Here is a 26118-nt window from a genome sequence, read left to right on the forward strand (position 1 = left end):
AGGAAGAAGACTTCTGGACCGAAATACAACCCAAGCAAGAAGCGGTTCAGTGGAAATTGCTATAACTGTGAAAAAATCGAACACAAATCTACGGAGTGTCATGCTCCGAAGAAAGATAAGAAGAAGGGTCAAGCAAACATAGTTGAAAATCATGATGATGCTGATGACTTATGTGCCATGCTTTCTGAATGCAACTTGGTGGGCAATCTTAAAGAGTGGTGGATTGATTCTGGAGCCACTCGCCATGTTTGTGTTGTTAAAGAAGCTTTTGCTACTTATGCTCCTATTGGACCCGATTAGACAATTTCTATGGGAAATGCTGCAAAGTCCAAGATTGAAGGATATGGGAAGATATTTCTCAAAATGACTTCCGGCAAAGTGGTGACTTTGAACAACGTCTTTCATGTTCCTGAGACTAGGAAGAATTTAGTCTCTACTGGACTTCTTGTTAAGAATGGTTTTAAATGTGTTTTTGTTTCCGATAAGGTTGTAATAAGTAATAATGAAATGTTTGTAGGAAAAGGTTACCTTACTGAGGGCCTTTTCATGCTGAATGTAATAATAAAATTTCAGCTTCGTCTTACTTACTTGAGTCAAATGAATTATGGCATATACGTTTGGGTCATGTCAATTATAAAACCTTACGAAAAATGAATAATTTGGAAGTATTGCCTAAGTTTGAATGTGACAAATCAAAATGTCAAGTATGTGTGGAATCTAAGTATGTTAAACATCCTTATAAGTCAGTTAAAAGGAATTCAAATCCTTTAGACTTAATTCACACAGATATTTGTGACATGAAGTCAATACCATCTCGCGGTGGAAAGAAGTATTCATAACTTTTATTGACGATAGTACTCGATATTGATATGTTGACTTACTTAATAGTAAAGATGAAGCAATAGACGCATTGAAGCAATACAAAAATGAAATTGAAACGCAACTTAACAAGAAAATCAAAATGATAAGAAGTGATAGGGGTGGTGAATATGAATCTCCTTTTGAACAAATATGTTTAGAATATGGAATTATTCATCAAACAATGGCCCCTTACATGCCCCAATCCAATGGAATTGCAGAAAGAAAGAATCGTTCATTAAAGGAGATGATGAACGCATTATTGATGAGTTTTGGTTTGCCACAGAACTTGTGGGGGGAAGCCGTTCTTACGGTTAGCCGAATATTAAATCGAGTACCCCATTGCAAAACACAATCCATTCCATATGAAAAATGAAAAGAAAGGAAGCCCAGCTTGAATTATTTTAAAGTGTGGGGGTATTTGGCAAAAGTGCAAGTTCCTAAACCCAAAAAGGTAAAAATAGGACCAAAACCCGTTGATTGTGTTTTCATAGGATATGCGACTAATAGTAAAGCATATCGATTTCTAGTTCATAAATCAAAAAATCCCGACATTCATAATAATACGGTTATAGAATTAGATAATACTGAGTTCTTTGAAAATATATATATCCGTATAAAAAGGAATGTGAGTCGATTGGTGAAGGATCTAAACGACCTCGGGAAGAAACAAAAGAAAGTACACTTAACCAGGAGGATCCAAGACGTAGTAAACGTCAAAAAACGTCTACTTCATTTGGACCAGATTTTGTGACTTTCTTATTTGAAAATGAGCCTCAAACATTTAAAGAAGCTATGTCTTCTTCGGAATCATTGTTATGGAAAGAGATAGACAATAGTGAAATAGAATACATACTAAACAACCATACATGGGAATTGGTTGATCTTCCTCCTGGAAATAAACTGTTGGGTTCTTAATGGATCTTTAAGAGGAAAATAAAAGATGATCTATTTACAAGTATGAGGCAAGACTTATGGTCAAAGGGTATAGACAACGAGAAGGTCTTGACTATTTTGATACATACTCTCTAGTTACAAGAATTACGTCCATACGAACGTTAGTAGCGTTAGCAGCAGTTTATGGTCTTGAAATCCATCAAATGGATGTTAAGATGGTCTTCATAAATGGAGAGTTGGAGGAAGAAATCTACATAGAAAAACCTAAAGGGTTTGTGGTTCCAGGTAAAGAAAAGAAGGTTTGTAGACTTGTTAAGTCCCTTTACGGACTAAAACAAGCACCCAAACAATGGCATGCGAAATTTGACCAAACAATGTTGTCAAATGGATTTAAGATAAATGAATGTGATAAATGTGTGTACATTAAAAATGTTCCAAATCACATAGTCATTGTTTGCTTATATGTGGATGATATGCTCATAATGAGTAATGACATTGCCAACATAAATGCTACTAAGTGTATGCTAACTAGCAAATTTGATATGAAAGACTTGGGAGTTGCTGATTTAATTCTGGGAATTAAGATCCATAAGACTTCTCAAGGTCTGTCATTGTCACAATCTCATTATATTAAGACAGTCCTTAAAAAATTTAAGCACTTGTGCTTTAAAGTTGCAAAGACTCCAATTGACATGAATCTTGCATTAGCAAAGAACAAAGGCCAAAGCATATCACAATTGGATTATGTTCGTGTGCTGGGATGCTTAATGTACATCATGAATTGTACATGACCAGATATAGCTTGTGCTATAAGTAAATTGAGTCGATATACGAGCAATCCAGGTCAATCTCATAGGATGGCCATGAAACGAGTTTTGGGGTATTTAGTACATACCCAAGACTTTGTTTTGCACTACAGTAAATATCATGCGGTCATTGAGGGATACTGTGATGCAAATTGGATCACCGGATCAACTGATTCTAAGTCCACAAGTGGATATGTATTCACTATTGGTGGAGGAGCGATATCTTGGAAGTCGTCCAAACAAACTTATATTGCCCGTTCTACAATAGAGGCTGAGTTCATAGCCTTAGATAAAGCTGGTGAAGAATCTGAATGGCTCCAAAATTTCTTGGAAGATATTCCATTTTGGCCCAAATCGTTGGCACCAATATGCCATACATTGTGATAGTCAAGCGGCAATTGGAAGGGCCGGGAGCGTTATGTATAACGGTAAATCTCGTCATATACGACGAAGACATAAAACCGTTAGACAATTACTCTCTAGAGGAATTATCACGATTGACTATGTAAAGTCAAGTGATAATGTGTCGGATCCACTTACAAAAGGCCTAACTAGAGAGATAGTTGAGAAGTCATCAAGAGGAATGAGACTGTGGCCGAGAACAAGTCATAGTGGCGGTAACTCTACCTAGAAGACTGGAGATCCCCAGATCTAGGTTCAAGGAGATCAAACAAAGTCATTAATGACGGTTCAACATTGTCAACTAAACTTTTGGTCCATTCTCGGGATGAGACAATATTCAGTACCAAGGATAAAGCATTAAATTTTTTTTAATGATTTCTAATTTTGATACGGGGTATATCAAATAGTGTATCTACGGGATGACACGTTTAGGAATCACCTATGTAAGTGTGAAGTGTTATTCGCTTCAAAGAGAACTTTGTAAGGCCAGTTCTCTATGCACTTATGAAACCAGGCGGTGTTCATGGCTGAAACAAACACAACAATGAGAACCAAAGATGATTAAGGGTTGGTTGTGTGACTTGTGGTTGTCTAGGTATACACCAAAGTTCGACAGTTCAAAGATATCGAATCTACCGATTGATCGAGTATATCCGACATAAACTCACTACAGATGGTTCAAAGGGAAGCCTACTTATCCAGATGCAATTAATTCTTGCTTGCGAATCACACAGTTTTTCATGCATATTTCTGTGATATAGCCATTCCCCATTCATGTGGGGGATTATTGGGTTTTTATGTATTTAATTAATATATTAAATACTTAAAAGAGGGTGAATGGGAAATGAAGGGAAATGAAATTTTTGAGTAAAATTTTAAGTTTCCCCACTTGGTAAATGGAAATTGTCCCATATTGGAAGAGGAAGAGGTTTTTATGGGTATATAAGCAATTGCTCTTCTTCTAGCTCTTAAAGAGTTGAGAAGAAGGCAAGCCTCGCGTTGTCGTCGTCGTCGTCGCTCGCTTGGCTCGGCTCGGCTTCGACTTCGGATTCGAATTCAAATTTGGATTGGATTTGGATTTGGTCAAATGATCGATTGATTGATTAACTTTTTTGACCAAATTTATTTGTTAATAGGAAAATATTAACAGAAATGTTATTAAATATTTGTTTTAATAACAGAATATTAATATTAAATTCAATCCATTTTTTTGTTTTGGTAACAGAAAATTAACTACCCTTTTCAATATTCCCTCTTTATTGTTGAGTAAATAGCCATTTATGTAATGACATTTATATTGTGGCTGTTTTGCAGAAACAACCATTATGAAAAGTTGTACCTCTTCAGATTTCAGCCCAACTTTGGCTATAAATAAAACACTATTCTGCTCAGAATTTTAATACGATTTTCTGAGTTTCTTCTCCTTCTTCTGCATACTTTTAGCATCAAACAAAGCAAAAGTAAGTGTGATTTGCTATCGAACTTTGTGTTCGCTAAAATACTGGGGTTTGAAGTACCACTCACCAGTGTGTAATTCATTCTATCCTGGGAGGAAAAAATCCATAACCTTGGGTACTAGGAGGGGATTAAATTCTTTAAGAAAATACTGTGAATTCAGTGGCCTCGAATTGGTTTTCTGTCATTTCTGTTTATGTTCATTTCTGTTTATATTCATTTATATTTCCAAAATTATTATAAAAATACAGTATACTAACAATTAGTGATGGGATAACTTATACCTTCTTCTTAAAAATTATGCAATTATCATTTTTAATACAACATACCAAATAGTGGATAAAAAGAATACCAAAATTTGGCTATTCCTGGACTTTACCACATATAATGTGTATCGGCACGTTGCAAGTATCCCTCGATTTTTCGAAAATAGAGGAAGAACTCAAAGAAAAAAATTATAATGATGGATGATATTTATCCTAATTTTTTTTAACCCAAATGAACAATTTAATAAAATTAAATTAGCCACCAACAAGTTTATAATTAAATTAGGAGCATGCTTTCCATAGAAAGAACTAGCATAATTTCTATACTTTCTTGCCATTTAGAGTTGCTTGTCGCTCCAAACCAATTCCAACAATGCATTTTTCGAAGCAAGAAAGAGTGCAATAAGCAACAAAATTTTCTTGTCTCCTAATCCAAACCCGAGAAACATCAGTATCTCTCTTTAATAGAAACAACAATCATTTAATAACACTTCGAACTCTGTAGAATTTTTACTAAAGGCATTGCAAGAACGAAATTTTTTGGGCATCACATTCAACTATACATGGGCCATCAAAATATTTGAACAACCAGCTGAGAGCAAAATGCAAACTCATAATTTTAGCATGCTTAGAATTGACACAGCCTAAAAACCCCCGAAGAAACTACAGCTGCAAATTGACCTACTAAATCACTCACTGTAGCCCCTACTCTACTACAACATAAAGCAAGGAAGATAGCTACATTAATATTGCATTTTCAGGTTCCATGTGGACAGAGACATATCCAAGATGTTAATTCTAAGGGTTCAAGATTGAGTTTCAACCACGAAACTCATTATATTATTTGAGTTATGGGTTCATAATTTAATATTTTTAATAATTTTAATAGTTTATACACGAATAACCCAGATTACGGCTAGTAGTTATGAGTTCAACATGTGGAGGCTTAGACTTGGAAGTGGCTTTTCAGTCATAGCAACTTCCCACTCACTCAAAAAGTTTAGAGCTTCAGATAATACATACGTAGGACGAAGAATTTTACCATCCTACACAAATTTGTTTCTTGTGTCCCAATTTTCAAGGATTGCACAAGTTCATCGATGTTTAACCAAAAAATGAAATTTTAGTCAAAGCTAGAATTTAGAAGAACACGGGTTACTGATAATCAAAAGAATGTATAAAAAGAAGTAATTTAGGTAGCAAGAATGTAATCAAGAGAAAAATAAGTAAATTAGAGTATATTCCAATAGTGTTTCGTGTTCTTACAATTGATCAGATATCTCCCGTTTATAGATATCTTGGAGATATATGTTTTGCCCAAATCATAATGGGGCTATTATGAGTAATTAAAGACATTAAATACTACATTACATAATCATTATATTCAATACAAATTTTCTAACGTATTCAGCATTTAATGCTCATTAAATGTTGTATCTGCACTCTTTTCTATTGTCAGATTCATTCCTTTTGATTCTCGAATATAAATAACTTAAATAGGTACGGGCGTTGAGTTATTTGAATAACTGTCCGTGCCTCTTCCTCTGCCTTTGCTCGTATCTATTGCAACTCGTGCCTCTTGGTTAGTTGTAATTCTTTGACCATTTGACCAGTCCACGTATCTCGACACGTTATCTTTATATTTAAATACAATTTTTTCCAACACAGATAGTCCACCCACTTTCCATTTATTCATCAGTTGAATATTTGGGAAGTGGATTTCATAAAAAGCTAATTTTTATCACCATTAATGCTATGACAAAATTGATGCTTCCATTTAATGCTCCGTACACGTGTCATTTTTACATTGGTTCTGCAGTTTTGCAGCCCTTTTCAAGGCTTTTTTACGGCTCTACTATTCATGAAGTGCCAGTTATCATTATTATGTTCCTTCCATCCCTGCACTTTTACCTTTGGCGGTTGCTTATCAATATAAATATAACTTCTTTCCTTGTCTTTTACCACATAAAACTTATTGAATACTTAATTCCTCAAATCTCTGTTTACTTCTTCCTCACATCATTCTTCTTCGCCATGTCTTCACCAAACCCTAACCCTAGGAGAGTTTCCATTGTTTATACCTTCCCCAATGCCCCTATTAGGAGTAGAAGAGGAGGTAGACTTCGTAGCTTAGGGTCTACTCGTGGTGGTTCGTCTATGCCTTCTCCTAGTTCTGGTCCTTATTATAGAACTAGAGGTTCCCTTTCTCAAAAATCTTCTTCTAGGGGTAAAGAACTTGCTGAACCTTTACGTGAGCCTTTAGTGGAAGAGATAGTCCCTATAGAACTATCTTTTTACCATGACAGGGAATCCCTTAGAAACCAAGTTTCTACTTTAGATCGTGCTGATGCTTACCCCACTCAAATTACAGAAGCTTTGACTCCTGTAGTTCGTAAAGACTGCCATTGGAGTAATGATTTTCCTATCATTATTCCTAATCCAAATTAGAGAATTACTTCTTACTTGACTGGGTTCTCTTTTGTCTATACATACCCTTTCACCTTAGAGTTCAAACCAGCTATTGACCCAGTTATTCTTGAATTTTGTCGTTTCTTCAATGTTTGTTTGGGTCAAATTGGCCCAATCGTATGGAGAGTTGTTGCCTGTTTGAGGCATTTAACCAATACAACTAATGTTCCCTTTACCTTCCCTCACCTGATTCACCTTTACTCCCCTAGGCTTTTCCGCAATGGTGTTTTTACCTTAGTAGCCAGGAGTAAGAGGGTTTTGGTGAGCCTTGAAGATGACAAGGACCGTGGTTGGTACGCCCGGTTTGTTGCTGGCCCCACTGTTGGTTTAGTGGGTGAAGATAACGTTCCCTTCCTTGAGAAATGGAATTTTGCACGTAAGTCTTTTATCTTTCTCGTGCCTTTTTCCTTCAAGTTAATCAACTTCTTTAATTTTGCTTTTCTTTTTTTTAGCAACCATGGGAGTTGTTGAGGATGTTCCCAATTTCCGTGGTTGGGTAGACAAATTACTGAAGGTCCACTTATATATGATATTATGGGATCGTGTGGCACGCCGTCCACTTATATATGATATTATGGGATCGTGTGGCACGCCGTCCACTTATATATATATATATATATATATATATATATATATATATATATATATATATATATATATATATATATATATATATATATATATATATATATTCTCTTTATTGCTCTAACTCTCATCCTTCTTTTTATCAGGATTTGCTATTCGAGGAGTTACTGCTGAAGCAGTTGCGGCCTCTCGTGTCTCCTCGGGAACCCATACTCCTTCGGGAACCCGTATCTCTTTAGAAAGAGCCCGAGAAATAGTTTTGGGTTCTTCTTCTGCAAAAAGGAAAGCTGCGGAAGAAGAAGACTCCGAAGAAGAAGAAGATGGGGGATCTTTGGTGACGAGACCACGAGCTATAAGACGCATCATCTCTGATGACGAAGCTGAAACATCCCCTCGTCTTTCTATTTCTCTCACTGAGCCTGTTGAAACCCCGGTAATAATTCCTGACGATGACGTCACTCCCCATGATACTCGTGAGTCTATTAATCAACTTTTTATCAGCGGATTTGGCTGTGAAGGTTTAGGGCCTGTTTTAGATGAATTACCCGTATCTTCTTTTTCAACTCCCGTTCCTGTTGTGAGCACGCGATTTTTGCCCTATATGAACTGCTCTCATAATTTCAAAACAAAATAATTTCTTTTCATTATTTGCAATTTTATGGATTTTCGTAGCATTGTTGTTAATTGTTTGCATTATGTCCGTGTAGTCTAATTATTGAAAAATACAAAAATAATATATACATTGCATCTGCATTTAGGATTTAATTTTACACATTTTGTAGATTAATTTGTAAATTAGCGTTTTACAAAAATAAAAAATTACAAAAAGAATATAACTCATTTTTTGGGTTTTGAGTCTCGAGTTTTGGTAATTTTTCTTTTAATTGGACATTTAATTATTTGTGGTAATTGTCATTTAGAGTTAAGTAATTTAAGTTGGTAGGATAATTTTATTAAGAATTAATTTAGATTTTTAATTTGAAAAGAAAAGAAAAGAAAATCAAAAATTGAGTCTCCTTTGTAAGAACCCAAAATTGGGCCAGCTTTTGTTTTAACAATTCCAGGGCCAACCATTTTTCCCCTCAGATCCGGCCTAGATTGGCCCCAACCCGGTCCGTCCCACACCCCAACCAAACGACATCGTTTCATTAAGCTTTTATCTGAGCCGTTGATCGTGCATAGATCCAACTGACCAGAACTGGCCCTTTCCCCCGTATAAAAGTGTTCGAACCCTCAGACCCCCCTCTCTCGTCATCCCCAACACCCTCAAAGATCCCAACGTAACGCCACCGTGCACCGCCACCGGAAATCGCCCTACGGCAATGGTAGGTCTCCGATGGCCATCAAATTTACACCCTAGCTCTCTCCTTCTCCTCATTCCAAATCCACACCCCTTTTTCCTCGAATCACACCTGAATCTCTCATATCTTGCTCAGAAGCTGCAAACCCTAGCTAGCCGCCCCCAAATCCTCCACTGCCGGTGGCGCCACCACCTCCAAACGCCACCAAAATCACACCCTATAGCCTCCTCACCCCCATCTTTCCAAATCCATACTCCATTACCCTCGAATATTGCCCTAGTTCCTCGAATCTTAGATCAGAAATGAACCTCAGAAATCCCAAGTCAAGCTTTGGCGAAATATCGTGTCGAATCCGATTTTATTCGTGTGTTCTTCGTAAGAATGCACGATTAACATCAGATTTGTCCGAAAAATCCGAGGATCTGAAGACCCAGGCCCCCTCTTTCATTTTTTGAACTTTTCTTAGGTATTCTTCTTTTCTTCTCCTGGTTTAATCTGTTCTCCGTTTGTTTTTCGGTTTTCTGTTTCTTCTCTTCTTCTTGAATCATTCTTCATTTGTTCCAGAGTTTATTTATTCATGCATGAGTAATTGGAGTCTTGTTTTTAGTTAGTATAGTTAGGCTGTAATCAGATTAGTTTTAAAAATTGTTAGTTTGGTTAAGTTTAGTTAGTAAATCATTTAGGCTAAAGCTTTAATTGTCCTGTGTTATTTGGTGTTTTCAACTTGTTAATTAGATAATTGCTAGTTGGGCCGAATAGATTTTTTATCTTGAGGGTTGGGTTTTGGGTCTATTCCGGCTCATTTGGGGCTAAACAGTTAGGTCAAATTGACCCATGGACCATTCGGTCTGTCTAGTATATCAACAGGGGTTCTGCTAGGCTGGGAGGGTAAATAATTAGGGTTTGAGGGGTAGTCTAGGGAATTGGCCTAAGGAATCTTGAGTGTAACTGAATGGGAAGCTTCCAGGAATCTAGGGTAAGGATTAAAGTGAATTTCTGGAAATTAAGCTAGGGACACTTAAGCAAAAAACAAAATTCAAAAGGGGGCAAAGTGTAAGCTAAGTCTGCTCTAATAGCTTGCCTATAAAGGCATCCTAAACTTTCCTTTCAAGGAAGACCCAAGAGAGAGTTTGAGATCTGGAAACCCAAAAATATAGAAGCATTTCTTGAGGTTGAGGATTTCATAGAAACTACTGTTCCATTGGATTTCTTTCAATAATTCTTGAGGTTGAATATCTGAAGAAATCTTTGATTCATATGGGAATGAGTTTGGTTTAATTTGGTTTTGGAAAGCTGATTCTGAGCTGAATTTGTGCTGGGAGTCCTGATTCCCAGCTTTCTTAGCTTCCCTGTTGAGCTTTAATTCCTGAGAGATCACACGAACTTATCTAGGTTGAAGATGGTCTGATTTTGTTTTTTTTTAAAACCAATCTTGAACTACTTAGAGGTTACTGTTCCAGTGTTGTTGTTGTCACTGTCCTGCTTTCACTGACCTTCTTCCTTTCTTGTCATTTTTCTTTTCAGGTATTCACAAACACTATGGACACCATTTGAATGTAGTCTGAAGCTTGAACCTGAAATATGGACAAATTGGATGATGATTGCTATTGAACTCTCATTTCTGTCTCTTTTAATTTCATGCATGATGCGTATTATTTATTCTAGGGATAGCTTGGTCGAGTATGTTTTTTGGTTGAATGGAGTATAACTATGTTTGTAATTATCTTAGTGTTGAGAATACTTGCTAAGCTCTTTGTTCTAGAATTAGTTTTGGTTTGAAACATGGAACGAGTTATGGCTTAATCACTTGGATTTTGTGGGTTTGAGTTGGGGTATATGTATAAAGGGACTTTCCAGGACATTCCTAGTAGGCATTTGCATATGCAGTATTCAGTATTACTATTCTAAATTTTAGTTGTTTGTTTGAAGTTTCCTTTTAGGAGTCTGGATTAGTGATTTATCTGCTAATATCCTTTCTGTGCAAAAGTAATGTGATTAGCCGTGTTTGTATGATGTTGAAACTGTAAATTCTGCTACTTGCTATTAGTTATTAGAATTGGAACTCATAATCGATTTCAAGGGTGAATCATTATTGGATGTCACGTGATGGGCTATTGACAAGTTAAAGACAGATCCTAAAGCTACTTGCATATGTATTGGTCTCATTGTTATCCGGTTGAATCCTTTACGACTTCAAGCTTGCTCACGCATTGAAAGGCGTCGATGTAGAGCTTAGGGCTCAGCAGCTGTAGGGCTTAGAACTTGGGCTTAATTATGACGCCCAATTCTAAAAATTCACTTGAACGAGATCTGAGCCATTGCTGTTGTGGGACTATCAGTACCCTTGTATTAGCTCAAGCCCTTTTATGTAATGGATTAAGTTCCCTCGTATAAACCATCTTAGTTAGTTTAAATGGAATCTTTAGCTACATTTAGTGTTAATTAATTAGACATTTAACTAGTTGAGGCGAGCCATATCCAATAACATAAATAATTTATGACCCTCAAACATTTAGCTTGAACTTTTTTTTCGGATTGAGGTGCCCCGTGCCAAACAAAAATCACAATTGCATGGCCTTCGTATTAATTTAGATATAAAAATTGACAAATGTGCGGAGTTTGCTTATGTACCTTTAATATACTATCCTAATTATGGACACGTTCGCGTGACATGATTACGGTTTCTAAAAACGAAAACAGGAGTATGCGTTTGCGCAACTTCGGCCAATAATCTTAATAATAACGAAGCGTTATTAATTGTGGACACGTTCGCGTGACATGATTTTTGACGCACCAAACGAAATGAGTACACGTACGCGTGACTCGTTTCAAGGTAATTTCTCTAAAAAAAAAGAGGTAAAAGCACATAGGTTCTAAAACGAGTAATTAAACAATTTTAATAAGCCAAGTATGATCAAAGCGACCGTGCTAGAACTACGGAACTCGGGAATGACTAACACCTTCTCTCGGGTTAACAGAATTCCTTACCCGGATTTCTATGTTCGCAGACCGTAAATAGAGTCAACTTTTCTCGATTCGGGATTTTAAACCGGTGACTTGGGACACCATAAATTATCCCAAATGGCGACTCTGAATTTTAAATAATTAATCCCGTTTCGACTGTCCTTTAATTGGAAAAACTCCCTTATACCCCTTCTAGGGGTGTAAGTAAAAAGGAGGTGTGACAGCTCTGGCGACTTTGCTGGGGAGCGAACCCAGAATCTCTGGTTCAGGGTTCAAAAATTCAAGCTTGTTAATGATTTTTACTTGGCTTCATTTATTGTTAACATTACTGTATTCTATGAATCTTTTGTGCTAAATGTTATTTGTTTACTGCTTTATTATTATTTGAATTGTATATAAATGTTTTCTTACGCCACCTCTCTAAGTCTTCTGAAAATGGTGCACACGTTCACATGGCTTGCTTTTTCTGTAGAAATTATACCAAATAGAACGAGGCTGGGCAAGCGACAAGGCCGGGTAGACTTCAGTGCTCCCGGTACGTCGCTCTCTCTTCGGCCCCAGTTATCCGCTCGGGTACCCAAGTCTAGACTAAAACCCCAGGAGTTAAACCTAGAAAAACACAGCTTCATGCCGGATCCCTAATAGGAGCGTTTGTTTGCATCATGCTCATTTGACTTAGGGGACTCAACACAGGGGTTGGGTCCGTCTAGGATAGGTGTGCCCGAAACAACAGACCATCCTGATGCATTCTATGTGCTATGTGTACATTTATTTGTTTTGGCTTGCATGCTGACCGGCTAGGGAAAATAAAGCAAAAAGAAAAACCAATAGTGATGTAGGGAAGGAAATAAAGCCTTATTCTAAAGAAAACCCCGGTATTTGAAAAACGTCCCGAAGCTCTGCCAAAATTTTTCAAAAAAGAAAGTTATTTCAAAAGAGTCAAACACTATATTCTTCCAAATGTGTCAAAACTGACCGAACTACGCAGGTCTGATTCTCATTGGATGTGGGATACGTAGGCAACCTACATAAGGTTCAACCTTATTTTTGAAAAAAAGAAAGAAAGAAAAACAAGAAAAAGAAAGTCGGTGGTCGAGTGAATGCAGTCTGGATTCTTGATCAAAATAAGCCGATCCAGCTTCGGCAATGTCTCAAACCGTTCTTGCCGAGATAGCCTCAGAGTATTTTTTAGTTGTCAAAAGGCTATTTTCGTAAAAGATTGGACAAAGGGGCCGCATTTGCAAAAATAGTCACTTGGCTAAAACTGGCATATAGGGGAAGAAATCATGGTCCTTTGATTTGTTTTTTTTATCTTTTATCTCTCTTTTTTCTTCAAAAACCTGTTTACAAAAGGGTCCACTCGAGTCAACCCTAACCTTAACCTTCCACAGGAACAAAATGAATATCGTCCAGGATCCGCCAAAAGTGGTCAGGGAACATGCTCAGTTGCACTTGCGTATGTGGTGGAATGATCTAGATGAAGATGGTCAGAAATGGGTGAAAAAGCAATTGGGTGCTCTTATAAACATTTTTGAGATCAAACCACGGGAAGATCTGATCAAGGCTTTGGTAACTTTCTGCGATCCTGTCCACAATGTCTTTCGTTTCTAGGATTTTGAGATCACCCCTACTTTTGAGGAGATAGCCGGGTACATTGAATTCGGACGGGATTTGAGGAAGCAAAAACTTATATTTCCAAGGACTCCATCGGTGCACAAGTTCTTTGACCTCCTGAATATCAGTAAACAGATGAATAAAGAACGTGTGAGTAATGGGTGTTGTGCTTTCCATTTCTTATACTTCAGGTTCGGGCACTCTGCTGGTTTTGAAATGCATGAAAAGGGTCTGAGCAACAAACAAGACAAGGGCCTTTGGCAAATTCATCACCGGTTTGCATTTATTGTGGCATTCTTGGGGATCATGGTTTTTCCAAATGAGAAAGTGACGGTGTATATTCGTATGGCTAGAATTGCACAAATCCTCACTACCAAGGAAGATCATACACTTGCCCCGTTGGTGCTGGCGGATATTTATCGAGCATTGACTTTATGAAAAGCAGGGGCTCAATTTTTTGAAGGTTGCAGCATCCTTCTGCAAATGTGGTTGATCGAGCACCTTCGCCATCATCCCAGATTCATGAGTTATGATTCGAGCCTGAATAACTTCATCACTAGTTACGAGGAGAGGGTAAAAGATTACAATGCACCAGAAGGGTTTAAAGCATGGGTCTCTCACTTGAAAGTTCTTAACGCATGTCAGGTCGAGTGGACTATAGGATGGCTCCCGAGGACAGAAGCCATCTATATGACTGCTACCAAAGGCTACCTGAGGTTGATGGGCATAAGGAGTATTCAGCCATATGCACCGCAGAGGGTCTTGAGGCAATTAGGAAGGTATCAGATTGTGCCTGAAGATGAAGATCTAAGCACCCAGGTCATAGAGTTACATCCAGAAGTTGCATTGCCTGAGGCTGTAGTTCAGCAGGATTGGAATAGCTACCGGTATCTAAAAAATGGCACCCAGGTACCAGACATCGCTAAGGGGGAAGTAGATCCAAATTATGCTGCTTGGTTTGAGAAAATGTCTTATGTAAATAACGAGCCAGAGCCCGAGAGGCCCTCCAAAAGGCCTCATGTTCAAGGCTTTGATGATAAAATTCAGGAGAGGTTAGCCTGGGGGGAGAAGGAAAAGGAATATAAGGCCACCATTCATGATCTACGATAAGAGTTGAGAAATGTCACCTTCAACAATGATTTACTGGCACAAGAGGCCGAAAGTGAGAGGAGAAGATTGGTGTGAGAAAATGAAGATCTCAGAGCTCAGGTTCGACAGTTGAAAGCTGAAGCCGAGAACCCAGGACGAAGCAGGAAAGATGAAAGGCTCATTTATAACCTTACTCAAAAGGTGTGTGACTATGAAGATGACCTATAGAAAGCTAAGTCTGAACTAGAAAAAGCACGGGCAAGGTTGGCTAAAAGCGCCGAAAGGCATGCAGCTTTCGTTCAACAAATGAAAGAAAGATATGGAAAAGGGGTCACAGGTTGGGAAAAGGCAATTGGCAACCTCGAGGGTGAAATGGCTAAACAAGCCAAAAATTTTAAGGCTGAAAGAGAACATTGTTACGCTTTAATGGCACGGCTAGAAAGAGATTTGATACAACTCCAAGAGCAGAACCAGGTAGACGAACAAACTTTGGAAGCCAGAACCAAACAGATTGGGCGTTTGTTGCAAGAGAAGGGCGTCATAAGAGAGCGAGTCAAAAGGGTCGCCGACTACATCGCGATGAAGTGCAGTAGCTGTGAGGATATGACTAGATCTATGTTCTTCGCTACTGTGATGATTTTTGTTCGCCGGGTAATGGAAGATCTCTACCACCTCCAAGGGGATTTATCGAGTCGGCCCGCGGCGAGGGCGAATGATGCCCCGCAGGTCCCGGGGGAAATTGAGGCACTGATGTATTCGTGATTTCTTGAGTCTGTATTTTCTTTCCGTTAAAGTCTGCCAGTTTGTCTTGGAGTCTGTATGTGGGTCGTTTGTTTTTCGAGTCTGTATTTCGTCTTTCATCAAAGTCTGTTAGTTTTTGTTTAAGTCTATTTCCGAGTCTTATTATGAAAAATTTGAAAATTCCAAAAATGTTTTATTATTTTTATCTCCAAGAACTACGCTTGGTCTGATTCATGCGGGGTCATGATACGTAGGCAATCTCCATAGGATTCGACTGTAACCAAATGAAAAAGAGAGAAAGAAAATAAGAGGAAAAACAAGAGAGTTAGAAAAAAAAGAGCGGGAAAACAAGAAAGAAAAGAGAGAAAATAAGAAATCAAGAGAGAATAAAAACAAAGAGAGAACAGAGGCAAGGGTGAAAGGAAGGAAATGATAACAACTAGGTCGGGAATCCAAATTAGAGTAAGAATTTGAGAAGTAAATGCGGAAGCAATAACAACAAGGAATTGAACAACTAGAATTAAAGAGATGAAAATAAAGGATATGGGAAGAATTCAAGGAAAGAATTCCAAGAACTTCCAAGAACGCAAGTTCTATAGCCTTGACAAGATCAAAGTAACAACGTCTTGATTTATGGAAGAAATCAAACGTCTTTACTTAAAATAGATTCGGATCTTGACCACTTTACGAGTAACTTGAGACAACAATTAATAACTAGTATTAATCGTCTTCTAAGAATACCACAAAGGAATCAAAGATATCATAAAAGAGAAGTAATCTTACTACCTTGAACTAAGAACTAGTAAAGATTGAAAGATAAATCTCAAAGCACAAGTAACAAAGGTTCAAAAGAACTCTCAAAGTATGATATACTTAATTAATAAATGTTGTGTCTTATGAATGAGAAGAACTCCTTATTTATAGGAGTTAAAAGCACTTAAAATAATGTAGGGGGTTGCTAAAAAGTCATCTAAATTAGGTAGGGGTCTGCTAGGGGTCACAATAGCCATCAAACTTAAGTAGGTGGCTCCTAAGGGGTACAAAAGCCATCAAAATTAAGTGGGGGCGGCCAAATCCTTTTGGGGCAGATTTGGGCCTTGAAACTATTAGTTTGGGCCATTGGTTTGGACTCCAATTGGGCTTCTTTTGAAACACCCCCTTTTGGACCTCTTTTAAGGTCATTTTGAGCCCTATTGGCGGACTTCAAGGACTGATTTGGTAACCCAATCTTCCTCCTCTTGGACTACCAAATAATTGTAAAACTTGGACAATTCATCTCCTTTGGGCTTGAGCTCTTCCTCTACAATTAAAAGCTTCTTTATTTGCCATTGAAGTCTAGCAACCTTAATTTGCAACTCTTTAGCTTGAGATCTTGTATATGGCCTTGGAGCTTCCAAAACTCTATCCTTGTCCTTGATGCTATCACCTAGCCAATTCACATCCTTTATCCTTGAGCTCTTCCTCCTAATTAATAACTTCTTCATTTGCACTTGAAGTCTAATGATCTTGTTTTGTAATTCTTTAGCTTGACATCTTATTAAAGGTCATCGTTGATATTCAAAACCTTCATCCATGTCCTTGAATAGAGTTGAGCTTCCTAGGATGCTATCATTCCCCTCTTCTTGAAGAAAATTCGTCCTCGAATTTCGACCTTGCAAGAAAAAGAAAACACGCACTAGTAAATGGTATCCACTAATCTAAAAAAATAGTAGGAATAAAATAAGATAGTGACAATGTGTCCATTTAACCCAATCAATCCTAATAGGTATAAATACTCCCTTATAAAGCATATGGACATCATCATCCCAATAAAATTTATGTCTACCTAGATTAATACAATAAAAACCTCTCTTAGATGCACCATGCAATGGAACTTGCAATTCGATCTTGTCAGTACGGTAGTCCATGAGTATACATGACAAAGAAATTATAAAAGAGTGACTACACATCCATTTAATATAAGTACCTTTACCACATTTATCAAACAAGATACATTCATGATATAGACTACTATCTACAATTACAAATCTCATGGATTCCTCTACATGAAAGAGTATTTGATCACCAGTGTTACAACAATCATGCATATCCTCTTTACTAGAAACAAATACTTTTACAAGCTTACAATGAACATGACTTGAAGAATAACTCCCCATCACATAACAAAGATCACATTCTAGCACTTTAGCACATGAAAACTCATTAGCCACTTGAATAAGATAAGAAGAAATATTTAACTCATTCGCAAGCCTCTTCTCAGAAATTTCATGCCTCTTTCCACCAAGTTGGAATAAGTAATCATCTATGTTATACACAATTTTAAAAGGAAGCGAATTACTCTTACACATTAACTTAGATATTATAGTTAATGACTTTATGTGCATCAAAATATCATCATCTACAAAAATTATAAAGTCACCAATATAAGAAATAAGAGTGTAATTCATTACCTCCAAAAATACCTTAGGTGTTCTAGAAAGACCAAGAATGCAAATAAACCAATTATACATACCATACTTGGACTTATTTACCAATGGAACATCATCACCTTATATTCTTTTATGCAATGGATCCACCTTAGCAATGCTTTTAGGCAACTCCATGTCATAACCCTGTAAATAAGAATCGAAATAGTCAAAAGGTTTAATAACAAAGAATTTAATCAAGCTTTTGTCTTCCACCATCCAACAAGAATTGATATTGCCGAATTTATGTTGGAATCCAATTGGATCTTTTGCCACCATATTTTGCGCCTCACCACTCCTTTCAAAAGGTTTTTCATCACGTGGCTGCACAAAATCACAAGAACTAAAACAAGAAAGAGTTAATGGGTTAGGAAGTAAAGAAACTTTTTTCTTGCTTACACTCTCTTTGGCTTTTATCGCAAGACTAATGTTTTCCTCACCCTTAGCCTCTTTTCTCTCACTAAAGAGTTCTTTTCCTTCACTCAATCTCTCTTGTTTTTCTCTCTCTACCTCACAGACTTTGTTTCTCTTATTGCTTTCTCTCTTTTCTTTTTTCTCAAGATCATTGTTTACCTCACTTGACATCCCACTCTTTTTACTCAAGACAACCTCTCCTTTTTCCTCTCTTGGAATGTCAACAGCACTCCCTTACTCCTCTCATTCTTTTCTCTCTCGTATTTTTCCATATTCTCTTTAACAATATTTTCATCTGCACAAATTTGTGAGGGAGTCAAAGGTCCAAGACTGAGTTTCTTCCCATTAACCTCAAAAGAGTATCTATTTTTTTCGATACTATATGAAGAACTTCTATAGATATTCCACGGCCTTCCCAACAAGATATGAAAACGATTCATGGGAATGATATCACACCAAATCACATCCTCATACCTTCCAATAGATAATGGTAATAACACTCTTTTATCTACCTTTACTTCTTTCAACATGTAGGGATCAATATGTTCAACACAAGGCAAGTTCAATTTCTCAACCATATAAGTGCTAATTAAGTTATAGTTAAATGCTTTGTCAATTCTAAGGGTATAAATTGTAGACATCACTTTAGCTCTTGTTTGAAAAATAACTTTACCATTGTCTTCTTTCCATTCGATATATTGTAATATCGACATTTTAAGTTGTTGAGTCATATATCTACTCCTTCCACTGCAACTATCTATTTGAAATATCTTGACATAGATTAAAGGAAATATGTATCTCTCAAATTTGGCTTCTTTATTTTTTTTTTCAATTGTTCTCTCACACACTTTACCCTTTTTTTTTCTCGAAATAACCTTTGAACAAAATACTTTGTAGATTTATAGTTAAACCAACTCGTATGAAGTTCTTAGTAGTAAAATTCAGATTTTTGGGGAACTAATGAAAGAAAAACCAAATCCTAGAACTATTAGGCTCGGTTGAAACATGACGCGAACAAAAAGGAAAGGATTATATGTTTAGATTAGAAAGAGTAAGAAAATCTAGGATCCCCTCTTCTTGTTTCCTTTGTTAATTTTTGGTAACAAATTAGATACAAAAGAAATATTCCGGAGAGCACGCAATTCTATTTTTTTGTTCTAAAAACTGATTTTCGTTTTTTTTTTAATTTTTTTATTCTTTTCTTTTCTTTGCTCTTAGTATTCAAAAAATCCCAAGACTTACCAAGAACGAAATCTTGATAAAACCGCTCTGATACCACTTGATAAGAACTAGGCCGGGAATCCAAATTAGAGTAAGAATTTGAGAAGTAAATGCGGAAGCAATAACAATAAGGAATTGAACAACTAGAATTAAAGAGATGAAAATAAAGGATATGGGAAGAATTCCAAGAACTTCCAAGAACGCAAGTTCTATAGCCTTGACAAGATCAAAGTAACAACGTCTTGATTTATGGAAGAAATCAAACGCCTTTACTTAAAAAGCAAATCAAAACAATAGATTCAGATCTTGACCACTTTACGAGTAACTTGAGGCAACAATTAATAACTAGTATTAATCGCCTTCTAAGAATACCACAAAGGAATCAAAGATATCATAAAAGAGAAGTAATCTTACTACATTGAACTAAGAACTAGTAAAGGTTGAAAGATAAATCTCAAAGCACAAGTAACAAAGGTTCAAAAGAACTCTCAAAGTATGATATACTTAATCAGTAAATGTTGTGTCTTATGAATGAGAAGAACTCCTTATTTATAAGAGTTAAAAACACTTAAAATAATGTAGGGGTTGCTAAAAAGTCATCTAAATTAGGTACGGGACTTCTTGGGGTCACAATAGCCATCAAACTTAGGTAGGTGGCTCCTAAGGGGTAACAAAAGCCATCAAAATTAAGTGGGGGGGCGGCCAAATCCTTTTGGGGCAGATTGGGCCTTAAAACTTTTAGTTTGGGCCATTGGTTTGGACTCCAATTGGGTTCCTTTTGAAACACCCCCTTTTGGACCTCTTTTAAGATCATTTTGAGCCCTATTGGTGGACTTCAAAGGCTGATTTGGTAACCCAATCTTCCTCCTCTTGGACTACCAAATAATTGTAAAACTTGGACAATTCATCTCCTTTGGGCTTGAGCTCTTCCTCTACAATTAAAAGCTTCTTTATTTGCCATTGAAGTCTAGCAACCTTAGTTTGCAACTCTTTAGCTTGAGATCTTGTATATGGCCTTGGAGCTTCCAAAACTCTATCCTTGTCCTTGATGCTATCACCTAGCCAATTCACATCCTTTATCCTTGAGCTCTTCCTCCCAATTAATAACTTCTTCATTTGCACTTGAAGTCTAATGATCTTGTTTTGTAATTCTTTAGCTTGACATCTTATTAAAGACCATCTTTGAGATTCAAAACCTTCATCCATGTCCTTGAATAGAGTTGAGCTTCCTAGGATGCTATCAGGAAAAGAAAAGAAAAGAAAAGGGGGTAGTTTGCAATTGAAAGTAAGAAAAGGTCGGGATAACGCATGCAACCGATCAAATACATAATAGAGACGGTTAATTACTTAGGTGCATTCATGCCCAATGTGCGGTTACCAATCTGTTAAAGCCTAATCGCTAACAAGGTTGTTGTTTGATATGTTGAGTTCAGGCAGGTGGTTAGTTGATTGACATTCTGGCAACTCACTCATACAATACCTGATCAAAAGACAGGCTGAATATGGCCAACCAAGAACCGGAGACAAGTATTGTTGACCCGTCAAAAAAGGTGGAAGAACTAAATGTAAATGCAATGAAGGAGGAGATGTATAAGTTAAAGCAACAGATGGCTGAAATGTACCAAGCCTGGGCCAAGGGGCATCCACCCCCGGTTTATCTCGCCAACCCTGCTTATATCCCACCATCGGCCCAACCTCAGGAGCCTCCCACTGTGAACTCATCTCCAGCCTTTCCCCTCTACCAACAGTGCTATGGTGCCACTTCCCATACTTCTCAAGCCCCACCACCCAAACAAGTCCCATAACCTCCTCCACCAATTACACCTGTTTTTGTTGCACCTCCACCTGCTATATTACACCGATCTTCCAGTGAACCTCTTTTCCAAACTCACGATAACCAGTACTATTCCCCTGAACCCACTTTCAAAGTTCCAGAACCATATTCTTGCACCCCTCATCTTGATCTCCCGATAGAGATCGAGAAGCCACCCGAAAATCCCGAGCATGAAGAGATGATCAGAAAGGTCAAAAGCTTAGAACAATCGTTTCGAGATATGAGGGGGTTGGGAGGTCAAGTAAGTGTGGCCTATAAAGATTTATGTCTGTTCCCAGATGTTCAGTTACCAGCATGGTTCAAAATGCCCAAGTTTGATCTGTACGACGGGCATGGTGACCCAGTAGCACACTTAAGAGGATTTTGTAGCAAGATGAGAGGAGTAGGTGGAGGAGATGAGTTGCTAATGGCATATTTCAGCAAAAGTTTGAGCGACTCGGCATTAGAATGGTATACCAGACAAGATCACAGCAGGTGGTACACATGGGACGATTTGGCCTAAGCTTTTGCTTGCCATTTTCAGTACAACCTTGAAATTATCCCAGACCGTCTGTCATTGACAAAGATTGAGAAGAAGCTCGATGAGAGCTTTAGGGAATATGGATTTCGGTGGAGAGAGCAAGCAGCGAGTGTTGACCCTCCGATGAAAGAAAGTGAGATTGTTGATTATTTCTTGCAGGCTTTGGAACCTACTTATTTTGGTCACTTGGTGTCAGCAGTGGGTAAGTCCTTTAATGAAGTTGTAAAAATGGGAGGCGTGGTTGAGGAGGGACTCAAGTCCAACAAGATCATGAGTTATTCAGCAATCAAAGCGACCACCCAGGCCATTTAAAACGGTATGGGATGTGTACTCGGGAAGAAGAAGAAAGAGGATGTTGCTACAATTGAGTCGGGAGCTTGGGTTGGATCCAGAAACATTCCACGTTACTACAACCCGCCTCGACCCTACCACCAAACTTACCCCCACACTCTATATAGTCCACCACAACACTACTACCCACCGCCCGATCTCCATTTTTCTGTCCATCATGCACAAACCTATACCCAACCTCCCGCTCACGCATAATGGCGGGCGTCGGCCCCATAAAGTCCATACCTAGCTCCACAAAATACCCATCTACCCCCAAGAGCCTACAAAAATCCCCTTGGAATAGGTTTTCGGCCAAATCAAGCCTTTAAGAGTGAGAGGTTGCAGAAGCAGAAGACTTTCACTCATTTGGGAGAATCATATGCTAGTCTATTCCATCGACTGAGATAGTTGGGTATGTTGAATCCAATCGAGGCTAAACTGCTGAATCCCCCTCCCAGAATCTTGACCGCTCAGTGAGTTGTGAGTATTGTTTAGGGACCCCGGGTCATGACACAGAGAAATGTTGGAAGTTGAAAACAGCTATTCAAGAGCTCATTGATACTAATCGGATTGAGGTCCAAGCCCCGGAGGCACCCAACATCAACCAGAACCCGTTGTCGGCCCATCATGAGACTAATATGATTGAGATAGTGCATAAGGGAGGGGAGCCTAAGAAGCCTTCACAAACCGTAATGATGATTCGGGCTAGTGAAGCCAAGCCATTTGAAAAGTCAACAAGTGAGAAGTCTGTGATCAAGTTGAATGGGGCAAATAACGAACCATCTGTGGAGGTCAAGAAGGTGTCATCAAGTGACGTTGCAGGAAAACATCAAAGAGCAAAAGTGGTTGTGCCAGGAGTGATGAACAAGCCTGTGGTAATTGTGAAGGGCGCCCCCACAAATCCTGTCGTTATCAAACCGGTAACTCAATCATCGATAGTCAACAGCAAGGCAGTCCCATGGAATTATGAACGAGTGACAGTGACTTACAAGGGGAAAGAGGTTAAATAAGAAGTGTGTGAGACTCATGGTTTGACTCGATCGAGGAGATGCTTTGCCCCGAAGAGTTGAGAAAAGCTAAGACCTCAAAAGATAATCCAGTGTTCATAAAGAAAGCGGTGACCGAGGAAGAAGCGGAAGAATTTCTAAGAAAGATGAAAGTACAGGACTATTCCATTGTGGAACAGTTAAGGAAAGCACCGGCTCAGATCTCGCTCTTATCATTATTGATCCATTCAGACGAGCACCGTCGGGCATTGATGAAGATCTTGAATGAAGCTCACGTTCCTGAAAAATCTCAGTAAACCACTTGGGAAAGATAGCTAACAAGATATTTGAGGTAAACAGAGTCACTTTTTCTGATAATGAGTTGCCCATAGAGGGTACCGAGCACAATAGGGCCCTCTATCTGACGGTGAAATGTGAAGATTCCGTGGTTACTCGGGTACTGGTTGACAATGGTTCCAGTGCAAATATTTGCCCTCTTTCCACTCTGAACAAGTTGAAGGTGGATGATGAAAGAATTCACAAGAACAGTATCTGCGTTCGGGGATTCGACGGTGGAGGGAAAGATTCAGTCGGGGACATAGTGCTCGAGCTTACAATAGGGCCAATTGAATTTACTATGGAACTCCAGGTGCTCGATGTGGCTGTTTCTTACAATCTGTTGTTAGGTCGACCCTGGATTCATGCTGCCAAAGCGGTCTCGTCCACTCTGCATCAAATGGTTAAGTTTGAATGGGATAGACAGGAAATTGTTGTGCATGGCGAAGATAATTTGTGTGTTCCCAGTGATGCCATTGTTCCGTTCATAGAGTTTGAAGACGACAAGGGGCCATGGGTTTATCAGGTTCTTGAGACGGTATCGGTAGAGAAAATTTTTGAAGGGAAGTGTGTGCCGACTCCAAGGGTAGCTGCTGCATCAGTCATGGTAGCCGTTGAAATGTTGAAAAATGGTTTTGTGCCGGGCAAGGGTTTGGGTGCATCTCTGCAAGGTATTGTACAGCCGGTTTCTCTTCCTAAAAACTTGGATACATTTGGTCTGGGGTTCAATCCCACAATCGCAAACGTGAGAAGAGCTAGAAAAATGAAACAGAGAGCATGGGCCCTTCCAAAGCCAGTCCCGCGTCTTTCCCGATCATTTGTCAGGCCTGGTACCAGAAAGCGCCCAGTGATGTCGGTTCCCATTTCGGTGGTTGATGTGGATGAAGATTTGATGGAAAGGTTTGAGAGGATATTCGCTGATGTGAACGTGTTGGAAGCTGGATAGGGTTCTAGCGAGGCGGATGTACAATTTGTTGGGCCTAGTGCAAAGATTAACAATTGGGAAGCTACTCCTCTTCCCACCAGGAGGGAGTTTTGGTAGTTTGCTTGATTTTCTTTCAATTTATCTGGATTATTCCAGGGTTGTAATTCAGATTCTATGTTCCGTCCGTTTGGATGTATAAACCTCGTTGTCTTTAATTTCAATAAAATGCAATTTCTCTTTTCCTTTCTTCCTCATAGTTTTATTTTTGTTTTCCTTTTTTCATTGTACAATTCTTTTTATGCTGTCTTCAATGATATGACATGCATGCGGAATCTCCGGCCCAGTCTTAAAAGTCAATCTAGTTCTGAAATAGTAATTCAAGAGATAGAATGTGATGTTGAATCGGAATATGATGAGGATGAAGCCTTTGAAGAGATTAGTAAAGAATTAAGCCATTTTGAAGAAAACCCCAAGCCTAACTTGAGTGATACAGAAGCAATCAATTTAGGGGACCAAGATAATGTCCGGAAAACTAAAATAAGTGTCCATCTTGAACCACGGCTCAGAGAGGAGCTAATTAAAACACTATTCGAGTATAAAGATGTTTTTGCATGGTCCTATGACGACATGTCAGGTCTAAGCACTGGTTTGGTGGTTCACAAATTGCCCACTGATCCGGCATTCCCCCTGTCAAGCAGAAGCTAAGGAAATTTAAAACTGATATGAGTGTAAAAATTAAGGTCTTTTGTGGATTGTTATGCGGGCTACCACCAGATCTTAATGGGTGAAGAAGACGCAGAAAAGGCAGGATTCATCATGCCATGGGGAACGTACTACTATCGGGTCATGCCATTTGGTTTGAAAAATGTTGGGGCAACTTACATGAGGACAATGACGACCATATTCCATGACATGATACACAGGGAGATCGAGGTTTATGTGGATGATGTGATTGTAAAGTCTAAAAAGCAGTCTGAACATGTCAGAGATCTGAGAAAGTTCTTCCAAAGGCTTCACAGGTACAATCTCAAGCTCAATTCTACAAAATGCGCGTTCGGTGTTTCGTCTGGAAAGTTGTTGGGATTCATAGTCAGCCGACGAGATATTGAATTAGACCCGTCAAAAATCAAAGCCATCCAGGAATTGCCACCTCCGAAGAACAAGACTGAGGCGATGAGTTTGTTGGGAAGATTGAATTACATCAACCGGTTTATTGCTCAGCTCACGACAACATGTGAGCCTATCTTCAAATTGTTAAAGAAAGATGCTACAGTCACATGGACAGATGAATGTCATGAAGCTTTTGATAAGATAAAGGGGTACTTGTCAAACCCACCTGTGTTGGTCCCGCCAGAACCAGGGAGGCCTTTGATTCTGTATTTGACAGTCTTGGACAATTCATTTGGATGTGTGTTGGGACAACATGACATCACTGGCAGAAAAGAGCAGGTCATATATTATCTTAGCAAGAAGTTCACATCTTACGAGATTAAGTACACTCAATTTGAGAGGACGTGTTTTGCCCTAACTTGGGTAGCCCAGAAGCTGAAACATTATTTGTCCTCTTATACTACTTACCTCATCTCTCTCTTGGATCCATTGAAGTATATCTTTCAGAAGCCTATGCCCACGGGAAGGCT

The sequence above is a fragment of the Nicotiana tabacum genome, chromosome 16 (genome assembly GCF_000715075.1).
Source record: "Nicotiana tabacum cultivar K326 chromosome 16, ASM71507v2, whole genome shotgun sequence".
NCBI lineage: Eukaryota > Viridiplantae > Streptophyta > Magnoliopsida > Solanales > Solanaceae > Nicotiana > Nicotiana tabacum.